Genomic DNA, 20,562 nt, shown 5'->3' with positions numbered 1-20,562 from the left:
TGTTACACTGCAAAGCAGTGTCCCTTTTAGCTTGCATTCTCATTGCTTGATAGACATTAATCAGATTCTTTTTCTTCCTTTTTATTTGTTGTGAACTTCTTCCTTTCTTTCTTTTTTTATTTTCTTCTATATGCTCCAAAGTCTTCATGTCTGAATACTTGTATCTAGAATTTCAAAGTTGTCAATGGTACTATCTTGCTCAATAGGAGATGAGTGATCCTTACTGACAACAGACATTTCCTTTCCTAAATGTCTTTGATTTGCTCTTTGCCTAGCAGTATTATCTCATCAGTCATTAATATATGTGACAACAGTTTCCCAAGCTGTGCCAATTGTGTAAGTGCAGTCATTACAAGTAAGTGTAGATTTACTGCTAATAATGGTAAGCAAATCATCCAGTTTCTGATATGAGGAACACAGATCACCAGTGTTATCAGCTGTTACCTTTAAAAATACATAGCATTTAGTACACTGTACAAGATACTTGTTGTTGTTGTCTTTCGGCTTTTCCCAGTTAGGGGTTGCCACAGCGGAACTCCAGTCCGCTAATGATTGGCAGTAGATTTTGACAAACGCCGAGGTGCCAGCTTGACGTTCAACCTTCAATGAAGGCACGCCCATTTATGCATGTCTTTTGAACACCCACCCAACCGTGGGGAGAACATGCAGACTCCACACAGAAGGCACTCCCCGCACTCCAGCCAAGAATCGAATGGGAGAACCTCTTGCTGTGAGGCAACAACGCTACCGCTGCACCACCGTGAATAGTGATTTAGCAAATTATTAATGGCATACTCATTTAAGGAAATCATTCAGCTGCAAATAAAGTATTCTAAAAGAAAAGGCTAATCAACACCACTTACCACAACATTTCAGAGATTTTAATTCAACTTCTGTTTGAAAAATCACACAAGCAATGTACATCTAAATATTAAGTTAAGTAAAATAAAGTCTGACTATACTAGTTATGAAAGTCACACAAAAGCTGGAATTCCTTTACATCATGCACAAATGCACACAGTAACTTCTGCTGACTACCTCTTGCAATTACACCTCTTTTTAAGAGTGAATATCAATAAATTACAAACCATCATAGCATTGTTTCAGATAAGCTCTGGATTGTCCTCTCTGCAGTCAGTGTGAATTTAAAACTGGTTATGGTCCTTGAGATGGTTAGCATTTGCTTGTCTAAAATATATCCCTTTCTAACAACAATCAGTGAAAAATAGAGATAAAACAACAACATATAACTCCAAGTAAATCTTCTTGTTTATAAGTGATCTCTTTCTTGCTACAAACGGAGAAAAACAGTGATAAAAACTAAAATATAAATCAAAATAAATCTTCTCTTACCAGGCAACTGCACAATCACAAACCAACACAGCATTGTTTAGAAAAGCTCTGGATTCTGTACCACAAAATTCAAAGTTTACACAAGTGGTACACATTTTTTCTCAAAATTATCTCTAAGTGCTTTAATAAACACTCTAAGTTAAAAAAAACATAGCAGTGCCTGACAGGAAACTTCTGATATAGTGAAAAAGTACTGGGCTTCCTAAAGGAGAAATATGTGTTTTAAGTCAAAAACAGATACAATCAATTTTTTAAAAGGCCAATAATTTCTGAGTGGGGTGGGGTTCCCGAATGGGGACTCATCTGCTAAAAATGCAGCTCATAGCTGATTGCTGCTCATGTGAAGCATACAAGATGGTTCCTGAGATTGCAAGAAAGTACTGAGGAAAGCTTCACTCTAACCTCTGATTTCCCAGTTTAGGATTAGCCAGTCAGCTGTCAAAGTGAAGGAATTGGGAGAAGCACAACTTTCTGAAGCAGGTCGGTTGTTTTTTCCTAGGTGGAAAGCAGCCCATATAGCCTAAGGGAGGTGATGCCCTTGCACAGACCAAGTAATCAAGGAGCATCAATCCTCACCACTCGCAACAGTGGAGGGTGTACACAATGGGAGGATAACAAGTAGACACACAGTAAAGTACAATTTTCTTTAAGAGCACACAGAGACCACAGTCAGTCTGGGGCTGGTTTCTCCCTCTTTCTCCAGATCCCCAATAAGACTCCCCACTGGCACAGCTATAGGGTTGAGATCTCAGCTGAGTGGCCAAGCCAAAACCTTCAGCACCCTCTCTGTCCAACCAGTGCTTCGTATCCCTGTTCAAGTAGCTGACACACACACCCACACACACACACACACACACACACACACACACACACCCACACACACACACACACACACACACACACACACACACACACACACACACACACACTCCTGGAAAATGCTGGCACAGATTTACTAGCTATGTTCCCTTCTGCCCAAACTATAAGATAGTTTCCACTGCCACCAACTACTCTTATCAGCTGCTTTTAAGGCCCTTAACAAAGGGTGTCCAACCCTGCTGTGTAATGTTTCTATTAATCCAAATGGTAGTCTGACCAAGAGCAAGGCTATTTAGGAAACTCTAAGAGCTTAAATACATTTCACAAATATCAGCCAGAAAGATAGGTTTAAATATATTCAATAATAAATAATAAAAGAACAAGACAATACTCAGTAACTCAACACAGTCACTTCAGAGTTCAAAATCACATGTAAAATTTAAAACAACATTGAAGGACAGTCTCAAATAAATACAGAAAACATCTAAACTAATCTTCACTATATTCCTAACTATATCTAAAAGAGTCACTATGCCCTAAAAAAACTTACTTACAGCCAGGCAAGTGGCAGGTGTGATGATGATGAGTGGATGTTCCGTGGTCAAAGACCAAATACAAAATGCCCAGTCTCTCTCTGAGAGAGTTCTTAAATTAATATCAGACATTACTGCTGGGTAAGGTTTGAGACATCACTTTCTGTCACCTGACTTCAGTTTCCAAGCTAAACCCCTTTTGACAGAAACTAACAGAATTTAACATCTGTGTGTGAAAAATACATATTTTTTAGATGTTTACAGATCTGGAAAGCTGTAAAACAATAAAACACTTTTACATTTTAAACCTAGTAATTACTTCTCTTTCAAGACAATACAAAAAACATCTATCTCTAGACATTGTGTCTTCTTCTGCATCGAAATTGAGAGATAACATCTCTTGTTTATGGCCCAGCTATAGAGTAAATTAATCTCAATGATTCTTAAATTTTGAAAGTTAATCTTCTATGTTCCAGTAGGGTACACTGTGGGTATATCTTTGAAGCTCAGAACTGTACAAACCCTATTCAACACATACTTTTGCATGAGCAGTTTAATATACACATAACATACAGCTCTGTATAAATTATATCAATATTCACAAATGACATAGAATTATTTACAAAATTCCAGCTAGCTGGCCTGGCAGTATTTCCCTTGTGTCACAAAGGATACTGCAAAAGTGGGAATGATACAGATATTTCTTTTCCTGGATTATATTGTATTGCTCTATGAATCTGGTTTGAAGTGAGGTGGAGTTTTAATGCCATTTACAAAGTCATCCATATTTAGAAGAAAATATAGGCATTATTATTCTGACAGCTTAGAAAAAATGTATTGCAGATCACAGCAGTGTCAGGGGTTGAAACAGCCATTAATGCAAAATATATTGTGGCAGTGAAATCCTAAGGACCTCTGCATTTGATAACTATGTATGAAAGGCTGTATGTCAGTCCCCTTTGTGATATCATTATGAAACTTTCAGGCAGTAGAGATTTCAGTGCAGCTCAAAAATGAATTTGACACCCCCCCCCCCGCCACCACAACACTGTCTGCTTCTGACAATGAATTGATATATATGGTATGTTGCAAATAAAGAAAAATCCTTTCACTGGAGAAATATGATTGTTCCTTTATAATATAATAACAACCCAATAAAGGCATGTTCTGGATCTGGGTAAAATCTTGCCACCATGAACAAAACTTATATACTTAGACCTAATGGATACTGCGTATAATGTAAATTGGTAGCCTGGCATGTTCTAATGGTTATGTAGTTCTTTTTCTGGAAGTTCAGTATATAGTGGTTTGTTATGAAGTCAATTAATTTTTAAGTTGAAAACAATGGTAGTCAAGACAAGTTTGGCAGATAAACAGAATATATTTCTGTTTGTTTTGTTTTGCTTAACTGATGATACTTGTTCATTTAAACCTGCTCATGTTCCCTCTCTGTCCCTGTGGACTAAATACTGCCCAGGATTAAGATGTACAGAGGAATGAGGTGCCTTTGCCAGGAGGCACATGCTAATCAAACCCATAATTTTTGTGCAGATTTAATACTTGCTTGCTGGGCTAGGGTGGTAAGAAGACAGACTAATAGGAACATAGTACAATGGCCTTATATTCCCAAGGCTGCTATATGGAATATTTGCTGTTTTTAGTTCTATCATACAATCACCTTTTCTCTTGACAAGTCATATGAATACAGCACCATAGAGCACTGGGACAGCTCAAAGCATCATTTGGCAATTAAAGCCTTTGAGTTTAGAAGGCAGCTCATATTAATGACACTGTTTGAATTTAATCTCTACTGCAATGTCTACCAGTTCCTGGATGGGAATGTGTAGGAATTGGGATTAATTTAATAGTCAGCTGTCCAGACATGAATCTCACTGGGTGTAAATACATTTTTCATTAGTTGCTCTGTCGCTAGTCTATTATCTTATTATCATACACATGCAGAACAGATCGAAATCAACTCATTACACCCAGCAAAAGAGGTGTCAGAATCTGTTTGAGATAGTGCATTATCAAACTGATTAAAACATAATTCAGAGATTTCAGTTTTGCTAAACCTATTATGCTAGCAGAGATTTTCATTGCAAACAATAGCTTCCTTTCTGGGAAGGCATCAGGACTTGATGAATTCACTGGAGAATTGTATAAAACTTTTAAATACAAGTTAGGGAAGAGTTATTGAAATTCTTTAAAAAAGCCACATAGGTCATCTCCTTTTCTTTAGAAACTACTAGTGCTGAAAGTATTATGTTGCCAAAAAACAAATAAGGATACTGATTAGCCAGCCAGCTACAGGCCTATGTCATTATTACTTATCAAGTTAAGGGTCTTTGCAAAACTGTTAGTAGGTAAAAATCCCCTTGGATTCATACAGGGTTAAGTTGAGAGTCTAGACCTTGTTAGACTCTTAAAGGTATGCATGAGAAAGCTAATCTCACAGCCGTGGCCTTACTAACTGATTTTCATAAAACATTTGACTCCATATTTTGGAAGTATTATACAAAATGGAGTTTATGATAGTTTTTGTCCAAAGATATTAGCTTCTGTACCCCACCCCAACTGCTCAGATATACTTCAACTAAATTCTATTTGTTAAGGTAATGATCAACTATGGCATGGCCAAGGCTGTTCCCTGTCACTGCTTCTTTTTAGTTTAATAGCTTATGCAGTGGCCACATTTTTAATTCAAAAACACTGTCAGCTTGGTATTCCCTTGTTGGAACAGAAATCTATCCTCACATCTTGATATGCAAATGATTGCATCATCTGGTTAAATAACCTATTGGATTACACAAATTTAGTCCTGAGCTCTCTGTTAGATATTTCTCAATGTACCAGATTTTGAGTTAACAAAGCCAAATCCAATATTTCCCCCCTGAATTATAATACTCTGGATGTCCTCAACAAATGCCAATCACTTCCACTTCTAGTCACCCTGATTATAATTATTTGGGTATTTATATAAATTAAGTAGTCATAAGTTAGTCAAGGCTAATACAAAACCTATTATGGACAATATTCAAACAAAACTTTAATAAATGAGGAAACTGAAGTTGCCATTCCTCAGTAAAATCCAAATAGGACTAATGTTTATGCTACCCAAGATTTTTTGCATATTAAGACACTTACCTCAATCTGCCTACACTAATTGTCCCAAACCTTGACAGAAATGAATCTCCAGTTTTATATTGAACCTCTCTTTTGACCATTACGTTGCCACTGTGGTCAGAAAGTCCTTCTATGTGGCACATCTCATTACTAAGGGTTTTGCATCCAGGAAGAATGAGGTAATTGTCTCCCTCTACTCTTCCCTCATTAGGCCAATCATCCAGTACAATGTCCCATTTGGCATATACCTCACTAGACACCTGCAACAACTGGAGAGGCCACAAAAGTACCTCACAAAGAGGATCCTAGGCCATAAACACTTGTCCTATATGGACAGTCTCAAAAAACTCCAACTATTCTCTGTCTCATATGGCCTACTTAGAAGCGATCTCTGCTTGACTTACATAGCCATGTCTGACCCAGCTCTGTTAGAAATGCTACATCTAAAGAAATTCCAATCCCTCCACACCACATGCTCCAGAGACCTCAACCTCATTACCACAATCAACAGAACATGCTGGAGGGATAGGTTCATAACCCAGAGACTGCCCATGCTATTGAATAGACTTCCCATACATGTCAAGCAGAGCACCTCACTGGCCCTCTTCAAAAGAAATCTTGATGAGTGGATGGGAAATAGAAAATTCACACCTGGGATCACTCCAGTGGCTCTACTCGACAGAGGCACTAGGAACTAAGGTTGGGTGGCATGATGCCAGGGTAATCCTATGGGCTAGGCTTGTAAAGGCTCCAGGGCCATTAGCCTAGTACACACCTATGAGCCTATAAAACCCCAAGAATTAGCAAGAGTAAAATATTTATCCCTAAATGCTCAGTTTGGTTTGTTGTCATAAATATTAAGGCTTAGTGAACAACTTTTATTTGATTGTATCAAAAGGGCATGCAAAATGAAAGACCTGTGTGGTTTCACCCAGAGCTAATATTTATTTGTATTCTATATTCAACATTTATTCTACCCCATCCTACATTGGGGAAATTGACAGTAAATATACTATGCATGATAGGAGCTTCACAGAATCATGCAAGTAATGTCCACATTGTGGAACAATCAACTGCTTTGTCAAGATGAGAAGCCCATTTGATGATTAAATTGGATCCTTGCAGACTTGTTGTACATTAGAGTTATCTTGGTTTTACAAAAACAAACTTTGCTTGATTTCCCCAAAGCATATAGACTTTCTCCCCATTAAAAACGTTCTCCTGGCAATGCTTTGGTTCCTTATTGCCAGTCTCAAGGGAGGCTCATTAAACAAAGAGATGTATTGGATGGGTTTCTCTTTCTGCATGATAAAGTAATTGGGTCATGCAAAAATGATTGTTTTAATCTCAGAGTGTTATCCAAATGGGCATTTGATATTGCTGACCCCTCTTTAAAAGATTTCAGCATAAAAGTTGATAACTTTCTTCCAGACATGACTAAAACATCAGAATGTAAAGAATGCCTGCTCTTGACTGATGATAGTAAGTTACCTGCTTTATCTTGCTTTACTCATTCTCAGTTGTTTATCTGTATCTATTCAAATGCAACGCAAAGGGAAGTCACCAAGAGCTACTGCAGGTGGTGCCAAACTCCAGGTGTACACTATACTTGCTCAAAATCAGAATGGTATGGCAGAAGACTTTATGGCTAATAGGCAGGAAATAGCAGACTATTCAAATGTTATTTTCTGTTTGTCTGGCATTACTCCTAGTAACGATCACATTTCAAGAACCATTTTAGTTGAATTAGAAATGTCATTTCTAACATATTATTGTTTAGCTATCAGTAACAGGAAGGGAAGCTGAAGCATTGGTTTTGTAACAAGTCAGACATGACGTTATAGGAAAAATGTTGTTATATTTTCTATTTTGTTCAGCAAACCTTTAGATGCTTTATATTTTGGTTATTTACCTAGATATATAGTTAATTACTGCCTGAACATTTCATTGTTCTATTTTATTGTGATACTGTTCATCTGTTTTTTTTTTTGGCTTGTGTAGCTATAATGAATGGAAAGTTAGTAACAATTGTGAGTTGTTACATACTTGTTGATTTTCATGATGGTATCTGTCCCAATAAACACATTTCAAAATGAAACTAACTAACTAACTAAATGGGAAATAGTTCACATTTTGACAGACTTGAGGAAGCAGAGGAAGGTGGGTAACACTACAGAAAACAGCACAGCCTCTATTGCAGTAGCAGAACCAAGACAGTCCACAAATTTTCAGGATATAGACACCCCATCTAGCCAAGCAAGCTATACAAACAGGGGATTCTATACAACTCAGGGTAAGAGTGGAAGGGGCTGGAAAAACTAAAGTATGGCTAAACTTGACTAGGGAGGCAGAGGATTCCTGCCCCCACACTGTGGAGACCACCAGTAAAGAAAGAGGTTGGTGAGCATCCTTGGAGGAGACAAGGTCCCAGTAACCACCCCTAGGGTAGAACTACAGAATCAGATAAAGAAAGATGAGGAACCTCAGAGACAGGATTTCAGATTAAGGAAAAAGTAAAGAAAAACATTTAAGAGCATTGGCATGAGCTACCCTTCCTTGGAAAGGAAAGTAGTATATAAATTCCTGTACCTTCCTTAGTACGGGAGGAGGAAGAACTTTCTATCTGTCAAAGCAAAGTAGGAAAAGGAGACCCCAATCTCTCTGCATTCCAGATGCATCATTTGAGTTTCAGGAGGGAAGCTGGGAGGATGGGATGCTGAGACATTCCAGGGAGATCATACCCAGGGTAGTTGGGAAAGATTCCACTGTTGGACCTCCACCAACTTACCCTTACTTTGAAATTCAAAGTGACCTTGTATTCAGGGTAGCAAAGAAAAGAAAGATGAAACCCAAGCAGTTTAGGCAAATGGTCATAAAAATGGCCGACAGACATGTTGGGGGGCATTTGGGTATGAACAAAACTAAAGTGAGCATATTAGCCAGCTTTTATTGCCAACCTTTCCTAAAGGAGAGTGAGGATTAATGTGCCAGTTATTCTTAGTGTCATAGAATAGTCCAGAGCCTTCCGAGCCTGGGTTTCAGTTTAATTTAAGAGAATTATGATGAACATCATGGGTCCTTTAGTGAGTTCCAGCAATGGGTATCAGTATATTTTAGCAGTGTTGGACTACTCTAGTAGGTTCCCAGAGGCTATTCCCCTCAGGAAAGCCACTTCCCAAGCAAGTGCAAAATAACTGCTATTGCTGTTCTCCTGAGTAGGGATATAGAAAGAGATCTTAATATACCAGGGCACACCTCATGCTTAGACTCATGTGGCACCCCTGACAAAGTTTCCAAGTAAAACAGTTGATGACATAAAATTATCACCTTCAAAAAGATGGCTTAGTGGAAAGGTTCAATAGGATCTTAAAATCTTTGCTAAAAAAGGTTATTGAGAAAAACTGGAAAACCTGCGAACTGCTGTTGTCGTATTTAATATTCTCTATCCAAGAGACTCTCCAATTCTTTGCAGGATTTAACTCCTTTGAATTACTATTTAGTAGGATCCTAAGAGGACTGATACAGTGATCTGCGAGGAGGAGGAGAGGGAGGAAGAGACCCATTTCAAGAGAATCATAAAGCATGTATAGCAAAGGACGAAATTGGTAATGCTGAGGTTACAGATCATGAACAAGAAAAACAGTTGTTACCTACACTCAAGATAGTTGTGGCAAAAATCACCCTGTCCAAATCTCATAAATAAAAAGTCTAAGAGTTCCTCCTAAGAAACCAAAACATCTTTTCTGAGTTACCTAGAAGGACAATATTTAACAAACACCATAGATACAGATCCAAAGGCAAGTTAATTTAAGACCCTATAGAGTACCTGAATCCCAGAAGCAAGCAGTCCACGAGGAAATGAAAATAAAATGTTAAAACTAGGAGTAATAGAGAAGTGCATGGATGAGTGGAATAGTCCTATAATACTTGTGTTTAATCCTGACGGTACTTTCCAGTTTTTGTAATGACTTTAGAAAAAGCTCAACACGTCTCCTGGTCTGACAGCTACTCCGTAGTTAGAGTGGCATAAGTTGGTGGATCAGTTAGGGAAGGATAGGGTACTTACTACCCTGGATTTAATGACTGGATACTGATAAATTCCTTTAACCAATGAGACTAAGGATTTTTTTCAACTGCTAGTGGCCTATTCTGCTATACCATCCTCCACTTTGGTCTCTGTGGTACTTCCACAGGTTGATGGACCAGGTAGTGAAACTTCACCCGTCCTGCACTGCAGTTTACTTGGATGATGTGGTCATCTACTCTGAAGACTGTGACTCACAAATGCCAAAATCCAAGAAGAATTTGTCTCACTAAGATAGGCCAGCTTACTGCTCCTGCTTAAACATTTAAAGTTGGAATGTTAGGGGTGAGATACCTTAGATATGTAATTGGGTGGGGATGGGGGGCTAATCATGCCAAATAAAAATAAGATAAGGGCGGCTGTGAGGGGAAATGGCCAGATCCCCAGGCAGAGATGCAGATAAGAGGCTTCACAGGTCTTGTGGGATATTGTAGAAAACACATTCCTCTGTTTTCTTCCATAGCCTCTCCCATCAAGTGAAAAATCTCAGAATGGTCTGAAATATTCAAACAAAGTCTTTTTGCAGTACAATTTCTGGTGTCCCCCAGTTTTTCCAAACGTTTCATTTTCTATAAAATGCTTCAGTGGGATAGTGCTTACTGAAAAGGAAGGGAATGAAAAACATCCAATCTGCTGTTTAAGCAGAAAACTAAATAGAGATAAAACCAGATACTCTATACTTTAAATGGAATGCTTGGATATGAAATGGGCATTAAGTTCTCTATATTATTCTCTCTTGAGAAGCTAATTTTCAGTGGTTATATATGATACCCCCCAATGGCTTCACCAGCAGAAGAAAGGCAATGTCAAACTCTACATGCGGACCCTGACAATCCAGCTTCCATATTCAACACTATCTGAGTGTTCACCACCACAAGGCAGATATTCTGTCTATAATCTCACAAACCTTCCAGATGGCATGAAGCTTGAAGGTCATCTATAACACAGCATTATACCACTGGGAAATGCCTAACATGTGGAGACAACAGGCACAGGTAGGAATAGGTAACATGCCAGTGTGGGAATAATGACAACTGGATTATCTGATAGACAAAGAATAGGATATTTTACATGGGGAAAACACATGGAAGGAAATTAATACAGACTGGTCCTTTTAAAGTGAAATCCCTGCAGTCCAGCCATGTTATGTCAGCTGCTGTCCTGTGCCTTTTTCAGGCCAGGCGATTGTAGTGTTGTAGAAATGGTATAAACAAGCACTCAGAGGACCCTGAAGTATTTTCATGAAGGAGAGACAAATCATAGCAGAATCAGATAATTAAGAGATGGGAGTCCTTGAGGGAGTTCAAGTTTCAACAGTGAAAGTCCTCATAGCTGAGGTCAAAAGTTACCTAACTTGAGAGACAGTTACTAATAAAACATTTTATTTCTTATGACTTTAAATTACCAACTGGATAAGTGGTGGCAAAAGGATTATAATTTGCACCAGTGGAATCCTTGGTGAAAGAGACTTTAAACTGTCTGTGTGATACATATAAAGACTTTTTATTTTACTTCAGTACTATTAACATTAAGGTGCTCTTACAAAATGTCATCCTGAAATATCTGATTGCACCCTGACTAAGCATTGCTGTCAAAGCAAAAAAGTATCTGAATTTCTGAACTGTTCCTGTACTGAAGTACCAAATGCTGTATTATTGTTTTACTTTTCAACCCTTCGCTATTTATTTTTCGGTTTGTGGCAAGTTTAGCCAGATTTAGCATTTTGCTGAATAAAACCAGTATTTCTATGAAAACTCAGCTGAAACTATCTCTTCAGAATATCACTTTAAATATTTTATTTACATATATGTATATATATATATATATATATATATATATATATATATATATATATATATACATATACATGGGTGTACTTCTAAAGCCCGACTTCCAAAATCCTGAGACGAAAATCACGAAAGTTCAGAAACCCGAACACTGACTGTTTATTAAAGTAAGTAAACACTTGGCTAATGTGCCCTGTTCTCCATTGTAGTGTGATCCCAGAGTTAATATATTTAGTTATGGGGTGGGGGAGGGTGTGGGGCACAGACCCCCACCTAGGTGGGTTTTACTTACCTCATTTACAGTTGGCCACATATTTACTTACCCTGGTAAACATCAACGATCGGCTTTTTGAACTTTCATAATTTTCGTCTCGGGATTTTGAAAGTCAGTTATGTGAGAGCTGGGCTTTAGAAGTAGACCTATATATATATATATATATATATATATATATATATATATATATATATATATATATATGTATATACATATATATATAATTGGAGAGAGAGAGACAGATGCACACGCACGCACGCACGCACGAACGCACGCACGCACACACACACACATACACACACTCGCACACATGCGCGCACACAATATTCTGTTCACTCCTCTAAAGAAAACATTCTAAGCGTTTGGAACCTCTACTCATATGGAGCTTTATTCATTCACCTTACCATTTGCTTAGCCATTTTTGGTACACTGTCCATTATTTTGTTCTTTCCCTCAATAGTTTGCAAAGGTGAATACATTTATCCAAGTGCAACATCACCATGGACCTGTAAAATGGGATTATGACTTTAGCATTCTTGGATTTCATTTGTCCCCTGTGTATGCCATCATACTGTTGACCATAGCCATCAGCCTCTTACCTGGCTTCCAATAATTTATTTTAGGAGTGATAATTATTCCTAGATCTTTTTTCATGTTTCAGTGGATGCCAACACATTCTCATATTTGCTGTAAATTTAGATCACTGCAGTAGTCTGTACTTAGCTGTAATTTCTGAGTCAATTCCATCAGTCTGTAGTTTTTGAAAACTTGCCTCCTCCATGCTCGATTGTAGTCCCATTCATTGTGTGTTCTGTCATCTATGAATAAATTAACCATGTTCTTTAATTCCCTCAGTGATATCTAACTATGTTAAACAGCCATAAACCCAGAATTTTATAGCTGGTAGCAAAGAGGATTAAGGTTACAAACTGTTAACAGTCTGTTTCCTGTATTCTGGGGTTTGATTCCCTCAATGTATCATGTGACACTGAGCAAGTCACTTTACCAGACAGTGCTCCCAAGTCACTCTTGATAAGAAACACCTATGTATATAACAGGCTTACCCACTTGGTAACTAAATTAAAAATTAACCCCAGAGGTACCACTCCAGCACATTTTTTTCTTACAAATAGCCAATTTTGAAGCACTTTATTTCATTTCATTCTTCTCCTAGTTTCCTGTCTTTTTTATCAATGTTCACCTTCTGAATTTAATATATTTAATGGCCTTTCTTGGGAAAATCACACCCACTGTTTTCCTCCTTTTCACTACTGTTGCTATTTAACTATAAAACAGTAACAACTTTGATTGATCTCTCGTCAGTGAAGTAATGTCTATACTCACTCAACAGACCATATTCTGAGAGAATTTTAATCTGTTCTTTAAAATGAAAAATGTTGTTCCATTATCATCTTAAAACTAAGACTGGGACTAATTGGTCAATGGTTCCTTTGACCCTTTTGGAATTTATCACACAATACTGAAAACTCAGATAAGAAAAACATACATGGCAATAGTGTAAAATCACATGCACTAATATGCAATTTTATATGATGGATGTGTACACTTCATTTAAAATACTTTGCACCATGCTAGTGAATCCTTTTGTTGTTAAATGATAGTAAATGATTTTTACAACATATGATTTTACATGGTAGCTCTGTACATTTCCCTTCTTAATCTTAATTGTGGTTATTTCTCGACTCATTGCTACTCATACTAGTGGTTTATTTTTGGATTTATTTTAAAGTCTTCCCATATGCCTTCCATCAAAATGATGGAGCCTTCCCAGTCACCAAGATCAGGTTATATCACCCATTTGCTGAAACATTCAGAACCTGATTCAACAATAGGATGGTAGCTTATCTTATCCCAGACCTTATACATTCCTAATTCTATTAGCATCATTCTGCCTCTTTTCTTGTTATTCCCCCATCTATCCACTCAACCTCATAAAACCTCCAACACCCCTCTCAACATAAATTATTTTCCCTGTCTAATGAACATTCATACAAAAGTATTTCAGTGTGTTTATTTGGTTCCTCAGTTTGCTTCTCACCATCTTCCAATTTTCCATCCTTTCTTTCTTTTAAGTATATAGCTGGAAATACTATACAATGCTTACAACCGAAGAGCGATACATGGAGATATTTTCTTCGCAGAAAGAATTGTGGAGGAGTGGAACAATATATCTGAAGTAGTTATATGGTCAAAAACAATAGTGCTAATCCAAAAAGTACACAACAGAGGGAAGTGTAAGATCCACATTTAATCCAGTAAATACGAAAATGAGTAGACTATGTGCACATATAAGTCATGTGTTAGCAAAGAGTGGAATTTTAGATAGTTTTTTGTTTGTTTGTTTGTTTGTGACACAGAACTGAGCATCTCCTTTATTAATTCTGTAAATGCTGGTAATGTATTTATTTATTTATTTATTTATTTATTTATTTATTTATTTATTTGCTTTTGTTTACCAGGAATGTCCACTTGGTCAAAATAACTCATTTGTAGTGGAGGCCCAGGGAGAAAAGCTCTGCAGCACAAAATATTAACAGTTGAAATTACAAAGTTGAAATTACAATGAAAATTGCAAAGAAATTAAAAGGAATAAATATAAACAAGTTGTTGAGAAAAAAACAAAACAGAACAAAAGTATATTATCAGTATTAGTACAATCTTAAACAATCATCATAAGTAAGTATCTACAGCTTATTTTGTCTAACTCTCTCTACACAAAAAGATGATAAGAAATAAAGAGTCTTACATATTCTGGGGGGGGGGGGGGTTGGTGCAAGTACACTTCCAGCATGAAGAAAGATTGTTATGTATGGAAGTTTCAAACTGGGTTGGATTTTAAGTTATTCTAATGGCTAGAGATAAAGCATTCCAGCTCTTGACTACTGAGAATGAGTAAAGAAGCTGGTCAGGTGGGAGATTAGGTTTGTGGACCTGTAAGAGCTTCTGATCACCTGATCAAAGGGTCTGTTTGGGAGATAGTAGTTGAATGTTGAGCTCAGGGCAGGACAGTCTTGGGATTTGAAGAGTATTTTATGAGCTGTGGTTAATTGTAAGTAGGAGAGGTAGATTGGAAGTTCTAGCCATTTCAGTGATTTAAGGGAAGAGCAGTGATGGGTGGAGTATCTGGAGTTGGTAGCAAATTTGGCGAATTTATTGTAGCATGTCTCTAGTTTGAGTTTAGAAGAGCTTTGGATATTAGTAAGTACACCATAGAGGAGAGAGGGTAGGAGGTATGTTGTAGCTAGGGTTATTCTTGTGGATGGGCTTAGGAAGTGATTATGTCTATAAATGGTCTCAAGTTTAAAATGTGTTTTGTGAATATTATATTGTACATGAAGGTCGAATTTCATGTGTTCATCAATAGCGATGCCAAGGAGCTTTGTGTGGCTAACAACTTCAATTGATGATTTATTAAGAGAAAAGATTGTGAACTCGGTCTTATTTAAGGAAGTTGTTTTTTTTCGGCGAGAAAAGTATGAGTTTGGATTTTTTGGGGGTTCAGAGCTAGGTGGTTATTGTGCATCCAGGATTCAGTGGAAATGAAGGCCTTTTGAGTTTGTATAAGTAAGTCACAGATAGAGCTGGCAGAGCAGACAATGGTAGAGTCGTCTGCATACTGAATGACAGATCCTTGAGATAGTGATGACAGGAAATTGTTGATGAATATGCTAAATAAGATTGGTCCAAGTATGGAACCTTGGAGAATGCTGGAGGTGGTGTTGAGGAAAGGAGAGATAGTTTTTTGCCATCTAACTGCCAGTTGTCTTTCATTTAAATTGCTAGACAATCAGTTTTTTGTATGAGGGAAAAGACCAATCTTAGAGAGTTGGGTGATGAGTAGAGTGTGAGAAACAGTGTCAAAGGCTTTGGATAGGTCAAGGAAGGGGGTGGAGACAGTGCTGTCAGTATCACAGGCTCTGTTTACATTATCCATAAATGGGAGAAGTACAGTTGTAGTACTATGGCCAGGCCTGAAGCCATGTTGTGAGGGTGAGAGTATTCAGTTGTCTAGAAGGTAATGAAGAAGTTGACTATTGATGCATTTTTCTAAGATTTTGGAGACTGGAGAAAGAATTGCAATGGGTCAGAAGTTAGTGATATCAGTGTTATTGCCACCTTTATGGAGGGGAAGAATGAAGGCCTTTTCCCAGGCTTTGAAAATGTAGGACTCAAGCATGGATCTGTTTACAAGTATGCTTATGGGGTAAGCGATACTGTCAGCAGCAAGGTTTAGGTATTCTGCGGGTATATTGTCATGGGCAATGCAGCAGGGTTTTATTTTTTGTAATAGTCATTTTACGATTGAGGTTGGGGTGTTTTTAGGGTAAAGATAGAAGAGGGGTGGATATTGGGTTCTTGTGAGAGTTTTGTGTTAGTAGGGGAGGGGGAGTGAGTGGGTGAACTAAGTGTAGATGTGTGGCAAGTGGAATATTGTGTTTTAGAGAATTTTGCTGTGATGGCTATGGAGTTGATAAAGAAAATATAGAAAAGGGAGGCTATTTATTCAGGATATTTGTCTGGGTGAGGGCAGGGGTTATTTTTTTGGCCTGGGTTGACTAATGAGTTAAAGGAACTCCAGAATTTTTTGGGGTTCTGCTGGTGGTTAGAATTAAGTTTTAGGTAGTGTTCTTTTTTTATCTCTGTTGACTAGTTTTTTTACATGGTTGCAAACTTCTTTAAATTTTAGTAGGTCTGGGTTCTTTCTGAGTGCTTCCCATAACTTCCAGATTTTGTCTCTGGCATCCATGAGAAGTCAAGTGGATTTGGATAGCCAAGGGGCATGGTTATTTTTGTCCCTCTGTACATGTAGTGGAGCTAGGCTATTTAGAGTATTCATGAATGTGGTGTTGAAGAAGTCAACAGCTTCATCCAGTGGGAGAGTTTTTAGTAAATGCCAGTCTGTAGATTTTAGAATATTGTTGAAGGTAATAGGATTGAATTAAGTCAAATTCTTTGTTTGTTTATATTGATGCTGACTTTGACTGGAGGGGAAGCTTGGTTAATAAGGACAGGGAGATGATCACTGAGGGTATTTGGGAGTGTTCCAGATGAGGATATTTTGGTAGGGTTTTTGACCAGAATCCAGTCTAATAGTGAACCATTATCATTCCCTTGGTTAGGTCTGGTGGGGAATTTTATGAGCTGGGTGAAGTTGAAGAGATTAATATTTGAAGATGGGTGCTTGGAGTTGAGTTCTAGCCAGATGATATTTAAGTCACCTAGTATGATAGTCTCATTCTTAATATTGGTAGAAATCTATGCTAGGATGTCTTACAATATTGGACTATTGTTGCCTGGGGGTATATAGAGACCTACTATACAATTTTTTTTTGTTGTTCATATTTAAGAAAGATATATGAATTTCTGTGTTAGAGAACTGTTGTATGGGGGTAGTAAAAGGGACAAGATTGTGGGAGTTGGAAAATAGAAGGGCAACACTGCCTCTTTTTTGTGGATCCTGTCTAACCTTACTGTTTGAAAGCCTTGGGGGAGAAATTCAGTGTCTTTAATGTGGGCTTTTAGCCAGGTCTTGGTGGTAGCAATAATGTATGGTTGTTGGTGAGTGACCCATGCATGATAGTCAGAGATTTTATTCTGAATGCTTCAGAGATTTAGGTTTACTATGTATAACAATTTGTGGGAGTTTCAGTGGATGGGTGTGGTGGGAATGTAGACTGCAGTGGGTCCTGGATTGGGGTATATATAACCACATAAAGCTATGCTGGAGAGTTTAGAGATATGATATGATTGTCTTAGGTTGGGGATACATTTGGAGTGAGTTGTTTGAAAATATAGAGTAGGTAGTAATAATAGGTACAACTGGTTTTTAAATGTTGAGGAGACAGGTTTTATTTTGTGATGGAGGACAGGATTTAGTTGATAGAGGCCTGTGGACTTATCAGTATAGCAGTTGGCAGGAATAGGTAAGGAGGTGGCGGTAGAAGAGACGTTAGTAGATAAAGAGATGGCTTTTTGAGCAGAGAGGATTAAAAGGGGTATAAGGAGTGTGAAAAGGAGTAGGGTAGAGAGTGTGAGTGTAGAGGTAGAGGGCATATTAGATGGCCTTGGAGTGTTGAGCTGTTAAGAGAAGTAGGGCTTAGACTAGTTGTTTCTGAATTGTGATTGGGAGTCTAGAGAGAGTATAGTCTCTTGTGGTAGGTCGCAGATGCAGAGGTAGAATGCTTAAGATGAGTAGAGGGAGAATATTTAGATTGTGATGATCACAAAAATATTTTAAAGAAATAGTCTGAATCCTACCTCTCAACCTCTTAGAGCAAGAAATCTGGACAAAGGCCCAAAACTATGGACACTTTTTAGATCTCGCTCTTACAAACTTAGTTAATAGAATAACAGATTTCCAGTTAGCATGAAATTGATAGAAGATATGAACTCTAAAACTCAAATTTCTGTCATTATTTTCTTACTTCAATCCTCAGTGATTTGGCAATGATTTGCCAGAAAACAAAATTTCTGGAGAAACAGACCAAAATATGAGGCAAAAATGTTGACATTCTGTGAAAAATCCGGACAGTTAAGAGGTATGGTCTGAATGCTGAAGAAAGAGAAAGTGTAAATGCAACATTAAAAACTGTTATACACTACTAGAAAGAAAATTAAAAAAAAGTTCTACTGTTGCAAACTGTTCATGAAATACTGTTGGTGGCCAGAAAAGAAATGCAAGACGTTTGTTAAATAAAACCAATATAGATTGGATCAGGGCTACTGTTGTCTAGATACTGATCTGTGATGTTCAATTCACAAACAGGGGCATAAAAAGAATATCTATAGATGCTGTGAGACATTTCTTTGAATATTTTCATCCCCAACACTTGCCAACAATCTGCGTGATCATTGCAACTCTGAGCTTTTCTCCCAGAGTATCCTTCAGGCATCAGAGATTCAGCCATCATCCAAGCAGCCACAGTTTTTTTACTATGTACCCATCATCACCCCCTCCCCCTTCCCCAGAACCCTTGGTTCTACACACCCAAGGCTTCTGTTGAAATGAGCTTTAGCAAAGCTATATCACCTACTTCCACATAGAAGGCCCTGCTTCCATTGTAAGTAAGCACTTCTATGTGACTTACAGTCACCACCAAGTATCCTAGCATAGAGCATGCATACAATTTTTCCACCCCAGGGCAAGTGATTAGGTGTTGCCTCTTCACATCACCTCTCCACCAGCTTGTTCAATACCTAAGTCACTAACCAAACCCAGAACAGTTGGCTTGTACTCAGGGCTTTATCCTCAGCATTTTTTTTATTTATTCTTCCCACAAACACTGTTGAAATGGTAAACATTTGGGTTCATATAAACCCTGTTCATGTAAGTCAAATGCAAGCAAAGAATATAAGAGGTACCGGTAGTCGGTATGGACTTAGGTTGTTTTAATATGCATTTTTCTGATACATATTTATATTTGGTTTAGACACCATTTTACATTATTGTTTAATCCAGGAAGAGAAAGGGCAACACTGATATTAAAAATCTGTTATTAATGGCAGGTTTGTAGACACATGTTCAAGATTTAAAATGATAGTAGGAATTACATGAGTAAAATCTAAATACTAACTTGCTACAGTTTTGCTAAACTATGACAGGATTCTTTGAACTTTATCACAAAAAGATGAAAAGAAACACAGAAAATATTAATTCTATAAAACATATCCTTGGCAAAATAAAATGTTCGATAGTAATCCTAAGTAGTACTACTCACAGAAAGGTCAGGAGGAGGAATTAATTCTTGACTGGACTGCAAAAATAAGAGCGTACAAACAACACAAACTTGACAGACAATAAGACTTGATACATAGCTGTTTGAGCAGACAAGTCATCTAACTGCAGTGTCGATTATTTCAAGAAAAAATGTTGTACACGTTAAACACAGAATGTTCCTTTTCAACAGACATTGTACATTGTAAAGCATTCTGCAGTTGTACAGAAGTTCTTATTCTTTGTTTTGTATAAGATATTGTGATTTTTTTGTGCCCTTGAGGTCAGTTACTGCCTCTAGTCATTACTGCTGTTGTATTAAATTTTGTAGTCACATCTTGTTGAAAGAAACATTAGTCCATCCCAGTTTTACATCTAAGCTATCTGTTTTATTGTATTGACTTTTTTATTAACTTATTTGTTAGCCAGGTAAGTGAACTAGTCTTTCTCCAATTTTTTAATAATAACCTGTGCCGGAAGAGCTTGGGTAAATTTAATGTGTTTGTATAGTTTAGACCAGCCAATCAACCCACATATGCTGGAAGATGAAAAGACACCAGAGGACCTGGTAAAAACCCATTCAGATTCAGGAAAAACATGCAACTTCACATACACTGTGACTGGTGGTCACAACTGGACATCGAACCCTGCAGCCATGAGACAGAGATCATAACCACAAGATAGCATGCTGCAAATGTCTCACACTTAGGACAGAGCATGCTGCAGATATATCACACTTAGGACAGACAGCACACTGCAGATGTATTGCCCTTAGGACAGGCAACATGCTACGGACATACCACCAGTTAGGACACACAGCATGCTGCAGACACATCACTACTTAGGACAGA

This window comes from Protopterus annectens, chromosome 2.part1, assembly GCF_019279795.1.
Source record: "Protopterus annectens isolate FY-2018-M chromosome 2.part1, PAN1.0, whole genome shotgun sequence".
In the NCBI taxonomy this organism is placed as follows: Eukaryota; Metazoa; Chordata; order Ceratodontiformes; family Protopteridae; genus Protopterus; species Protopterus annectens.
This window is presented reverse-complemented; position numbering follows the sequence as displayed.